Here is a 6,657-nt window from a genome sequence, read left to right as displayed (position 1 = left end):
GCTAGATGATGATTGTTTATGCGTTGGTTAAAGATTGTTAAATCATTGATTGTTTGTAAACCCTAGAGGGTTACTACTGATTTTGATGAATAATTATGTTTATTACATGTTTGGAGATATGTCGTATGCTTAGGATGCATGTTAGACGATTGTTTGTGCTTGCTGAGTTTTGATAGCAGAGATAGTTAAACTTGAACGACATGTAACTTGTTAAATATAAAACCAAACTGAGCTATTTATGAGTCTAAGAGGTAGTACTCTGATTCTAGTTTCCATAAAACCCAACCACGCCTAATTTGGAGGTGTTTTGGTTGCTCAAACGATTTAAATGTGATTAAAGGTCAAAACTGGTACTGGACAGATTGTAAGTTATGTTTAGACAACTGTAACTAAATGTTAATGTGGAAATTGGTCAAGGCTGTTAACACTAAAAGGTGCTATGTTGAGTCTAGTTTCTATAAAGTCCAAAATTGTAATTTTTGGACGAGTAAAAGTTAAATTTTATTATTTTACAAAACTGAAGTGCAAATCTGAATTGTGAGACCTGCTGTTAGGTTGTTTTGTAATTATCATATCTCATGGACTACAAGACCAAATGGGTTGGTTCCACTTCTGGAAGCTAACTTGTTGAGTTAAGAACCTAACCTAATTGGTCTTGCATTAATTGGATTTTTCATTTAACGGGAATAACAAATAACTTTTTGTTGCGCATGATTTTGACTGCTGTGAGTTTGCTGTAATGTTTTGATCATTGTGAGAAATCTATGTGGAATAAAAATACAATAAAATATGTTCTGGAAACCTAACTCACGTATGATTTTGTGACGATTTTTGGTGAATTAATTGAGATGCTATGATCTGTTGAATAGAGTAATCTTTCAAGTAGAATTCTGTCTTGATGAAACTAGCTGCTGAACTTTGTGAAAATACTTGAAACGTGCTAAGTACTAGATAATTGTTATGTTTTAACCAAATTGCCCTTGCGGGGAATAATTGCTAGTAATGTACAATATTAATACATGATATGTAAGTAGTTGTTCACACATGTAACGTATCACGAATGTGTTTGTTGAGACACACACAATTCACAAACGAAACACGAAACGAATTTTATGCATAGGTATTATGTGCCGAGTCTAGAGACTCAATAATAGTTCCAACACTTAGAAAATCTCATTTGTTGTTTTAGAACGCTAGTGAGGATTTTTCTGTGACGCGAATCCTTTGGTTTACTCGTTTTTAGAATTCTTCGCAAACAGTGAGTTTCACGTTTCCCCTTTTTAACTCTTTTAAACGCTTTTCACTTGGGGGGAGAATACATACTCCGAAACGCTTTTAGATTTTGTTATTAGATTATATATCACTTGTAAAGGCTAAGTGGCAAACGAAACAACTGAAGTCCTTCACACATCGAACCGTTTAGTATTGGATAATAGCGAGTCACTGTTGAGTAGTACTACTGGGTTTGACAAACCCCACCCAACGCTAAGCTCGACTGGAGGTCGAGTGGGTATAATTTTGGCTAACACATTACCATGGTCGGGATAGACCTGGTGGCAAGGCACATGATAAACAGTCAGCTTCGGTTTCGAACACTTAGTAATACTTGCTTTATAGGCTAGCTACCTATAGATATATAATTGATTTAACACTATCTGGTAACGCAAAACGCTAAACGCAAACGTAAACGCAAACGCTTTATTGTATATACTTGTGAACTCACCAACCCCGTGTTGACACTTTTAGTATGTCATTCTCAGGTAGCCGAGGCGGGCGCGCGGTATAGGATCATGCATTACTTTGAACGTTACTGTTTATGCAAACTTGTTTTAAACTATTATTATTGGGTTTTTAAGTCGTCCTGCGTGATGCAACTTTTGGTTAAAGGTTTTACGCTTCCGCATTTGTTTACACTTAAATGTTTTCGTGGATTGAAAACTTTATTTATGGTTTGATTATAACTAATGATTCAGATCCTGTTAGTTCACACCCTCTGACGGTAAAATTCCGTTAGTGGATTTTGAGGGTGTGACACTGTCACACCCCATTTTAGGCTTAGGAGCGTGACCCATTAGTTGGTACCATAGTTGTAAATAAATCAGAGTTGCGTTAGTTTGCGGAAGACTTATCAAACTTTAAGGATCAAAACATAATTTTTATATATACATTCAAAAGACGGGATTATAAAACACCCGTTAGAGTTGTTAACAAAAGATTACTTGTTTATATTTGCAAACCACCATTATCATATGTTAAGTTTATACAAAACAAATCCGAGCCATCGGATTTATAAAGGTAGCACTTTGATTCTCCAAGTACTAATCTTGTTCACCTGCAAAATGTAAGAAAATACGTCAGCAACGAATGTTGGTGAACACGCTGACGCAAAAATACTTTCTTTTACTTTGTTACCCCTTGAGACTAAGCCTGCCTCGGCCCAACGTGGCTTAGGAATAACAAAGTCAAATAACACATTATAAACATGAGCCTCTGCTCTAGGTCACCTCAGCAAACATCGCAGCGTTCGACTTAGTTAAGTACCCGTAAATATACACAACGGTCGTACTCCCTGCAGGAGAGCGTCCTACGTCCATGGGTGGTGCGATGTGCCAATTCACCGCATAGTACCACCTATGTAAGGATCCAGACATACGTATACCACAGCCTGAGGGCTAGGTTTATACCCTTATTTATAACGCTTTTAGGAACACATAGTTCCTTGTAAACAATTTCATATAACACGTTTGACTTATTTGAAAAACAAGTTTATAAAAGTTTGGGGCGTATTCACCTTATCTCTTTAGGATCGGCTTCACTCACCGTCCAAGGGTCTTTCCCATCTATATCTCGCACCTATAGTACGAGTATAAACATTTGTTAGTCGGATACACGATCCGGCTTAAGAACTTTAGTCTTATTTTATATCTCAACCTCGATGAACCTTTAGTTCATTTTCTTTTACTTGAAAACCTTTAGTTTAAAAGTAAATTATAAACCTTTAGTTTATATTAAAAACCCGACGTTTGTTCTTCTCCAAGAAACGTATTCGTTTTCTTTTATTATTTAAGAATACTCATTATTCATTAAATAATATTTTCATAACAAAGAATATAATCATATATACTTACACACATATATTTATCAATTCATATTCTCATTTCTTTTCTTTGTTATGTTTGTATTTCTTTTCTTTTATCGAGGTATCGAGTATAACCTCGACTTAAGGCTTAAGCCTTATAATATAATATTTCATTATATTGAATTGTCGTTACGCCTAACCTTAGTGGCGTATTGGAAACTCTACGAAATCGAGCAGCACTCCGACGCCGCTTAACTCCTCGATCAATTCTCTTCTCGACACGCAAATCGATGAACGCCAATCTTCAACACACGTTGGCACGTACTTCGAGATCAAACACCATCTTGGTCAAATTTGGGTGGAGGGTGGCACGAACTTCAAAGAAACGTCGACACGAAAATCGAGGGTCGAGACACGTTTAACGAGGAATTATGGCACGTTTATCGAGGTATAAATATATAAGCTAGAGAGATGTTTAGAGAGAGAGTTGAGAGCAGATTTGGATGTGAGAAATGAACACCCCATAGCTGCTATTTATAGGCAAAACTCGGAAGCCCATCGCGTACCGCGCCCGGTCCTTGGGCACCCGTCGCGTACCGCGACATAGCCCAGGTGAGTCACCCAGTAGGTCTGCCACGTGGCGCCACGTGGCAGACGTTGCGCCACGTGGCGGTAGTGTTGCCACGTGGTGACACATGGCGGCAGACAGTGCCACCTTGTGCCACGTGGCACACGTGTCAAAACGTGTTAGACATCTCATCGCGTACCGCGATGGGTGTCTCTTTTGATCCGGTGCGTACCGCTATGGGTCAAGAAAACAGATTTTATAAATTAAACCCTAGAGTTTGGAATTTGGTAATTTTAGTCCCTAGACTTTGGAAAGTTGATACTTTGAACTTGAAATTTTCCCGATGTTACAATAGCCTTCCGTTACTTTTATGTTTTAGGTATATATTAAACAAGTTTTATTGATTTTAGTTATGTAAAGTCTTCCGCTGTTATGTTAGAATCAAAGTTTAAGAATTAGTTTGCATTTGTAAAACTAACTAATGAGACGTTCCAGCTTTTGAGCGTTTCACGCCCTGAGATTAGTGGCCCAGTGACAGAGACAAAATCTTTTAAACGCCTAAAGGTCCTGGATTCGAGTCCTGAAAAGTAAAAGAAAATTGTCTTTAAAGAAAATAAACAAATAAATAAAGTAAAATAAAAACCATAGATAAAATAGTGAGGGCCACTTGAACTATACACACGACAAAGTGGTCTGCTTGGAGGTAGAAAAATTGATAACTACTGTTTAAAACGAAATTGACTTTTCCTTATAATTTGAAGTTCTCATTTTTTTTTCCACATAATTAGGTAACTAAATTTGACAATAGAAAGTGTTTGTCGGATGTCACTATCCACGAATCATCTTAGAATGCGAAAAAGAATAAACAAAAATAGCATTTGGGGTCAAGTTGGCAACAAATGTTTTTGTAAAACAAAGATAAGCAAGTTATTATGAAACCAAATCCATTTCTATCTCAAACAACCACACACAATACTAACAAAATGAAATTTATAAAAACATGAGCTGTTGAAACTAGAACACTCAAGTAGCTCAGATTTGCCTTATAACTCGCAAGTTTCGTCTTCACACTCTTACTCAAATTATTCCTAAATAATTGTAATTAAAAAGCTTTAATCACCAACCGTTCTTCTTGCCAAAGGTGAACACTTAAAGCCATTTATCAAGTTCGTCCCAATCCCAAAAAGGTGGATCATTACTTTCCATCATAGACCTAGATTGAGGATGATAAATTAAAGCTTGATCATCTAAGGAATCCTGACTACGATCAAATAAACTCGTCGTGATCGATGGAAGCTGGCTTGGACCAGTTGATGTGGTCGCATGATGTTCGTTATTTTGAACGGGTTCATGTGGAACCAAAGGTTGCTCGTTTATCATCACTCTAGTCGGCCTTCGGTCAAATGACCTCATACTGTTTGATTTCACATAAACTCGGCACACACTGAATTCTTTCATCACCTGCAATTTATTAGTTTATATGCCATACAACAAAATATATTAGAAGTTGCATAAGTTAATTTATATACCAAGGATGAGAGGTTTTATGTTCTTTTGATTTATTTAATATAAATATTATTGCGATCCCTTTGTAACCAGAATGTCATTTTTTTCTTAATCTGGAGGCAAATGACGGTCCAGTTACCTAGAGATCGCAATGGTGTTTTGAAGCGATCAATAGTATTTTGTATTGAAATATCGAACTTTATAAGTAAAATAATATAGCATGTTTTTATTTTATTTATAAACGATTATATGAACTATGTAAACCTAAAATTTAAAATATTCTATGACAAATGATCGTCTTAAAGCTTTGTGAACTGGTTTTTAATCTTCCAACATAGAAGTCATGGACAAACTCAATTTGAATTATAATACTATTTTGAGCCTTAAATAAGAAATAAAAAAACAATGAAAATATATATATACCGTAGGTATTCTGTTAGTATTTGAGGATTGATCTTGAAAAGCATTGTATTCATTCATCATCCATTTGGTCTTTGTCCCAGTGGGAGATCTACCATTGTAGAACACCATGCTTCTTTTGATCCCAATGGCTCGACTACTAGAAGAGTAAACGGTGCTCAAGGACCCGGTGGCTTTCCAGTAGCCGGTACTAGTGAGGCGGGATTGTCTTCCGCCTCGTGCTTCATTTTCCTGTCTCGGAATAAAGAAGTACCACTCATTCGTGTCTCCTTTGCAAAGCTCCCCGGCATATTCTGGCTCCAAAATATAATACATGAGACCAAAAATACACATATAGAAACATAAAAAAGTGGTACATCTTTATTTTATTATTTTAGGGTTTATTGTCAACAACTATCAATCAAATAAACATAAAATATTTTAATCACTAGAAATCATGAAAATTCTCAATCAGAATACAAGGGGAAGATTAAAAAAACTAATAAAATCATATACAAAGAGAGAGAGAGAGAGAGAGAGAGAATTATAACAAACCCTAATCAAACCCTAATTATACATGATGGTATTTCTTCATTTTGTGGTTTATTCTCAATTTTGTAACTGATATTTGTGTGAAATCTCATTAATCAAGTTATTGCAAAAAACATGAACAACTAACAAGATTTCGATTGTAATAACGGGGATTTTTTAACACGAAAACAAATCAAAAGATAGAAACTAAGGGGGGGGGGCACTAAAGAGGGAGGTCCGATGGATAGAAATCGTAAACATTAAGCTCGGGTATGACTCTATCAATACTTTGCTTCAAGCTATTGGTGCCTGGTTCTATCTTGTGATTTAAATAGAAAGATATTAACTCTTCTTCCGTTGGATAGAATCTAAAGCCTGGAATCGCCGTTTCCTCCCCCCGCGGTCTTATTACGTGTATTTTGGTTTTCTAATCAGCAAAAACAAGAAATGATCAGACTAAACACAGATAGTTTGAAATAGTTGTGGGTTACTGTGTGGGTATATTATTGTGTATATATAGAGAATGTAGGTGTGGGAATATCATTCAAGCCGAGTGAAATGAGAAAAATCAGCA

The 6,657-nt window shown here is 36.1% G+C and overlaps 1 pseudogene; it reads right to left on the bottom strand.

The window, feature by feature from the left end:
* Nucleotides 1-4,796: 4,796 nt before the first annotated feature.
* On the bottom strand, nt 4,797-5,888 carry LOC143542333 (NAC domain-containing protein 90 pseudogene; annotated as a pseudogene).
* Nucleotides 5,889-6,657: the final 769 nt, after the last annotated feature.

The sequence above is a fragment of the Bidens hawaiensis genome, unplaced genomic scaffold (assembly GCF_021521415.1).
Source record: "Bidens hawaiensis isolate Kalapana, Puna unplaced genomic scaffold, B.hawaiensis_p1.1 tig00012834_1, whole genome shotgun sequence".
NCBI classification, from domain to species: domain Eukaryota; kingdom Viridiplantae; phylum Streptophyta; class Magnoliopsida; order Asterales; family Asteraceae; genus Bidens; species Bidens hawaiensis.
Note: the sequence above shows the minus strand (reverse complement) of the source record. Positions and strands in the feature narration are given on the sequence as shown.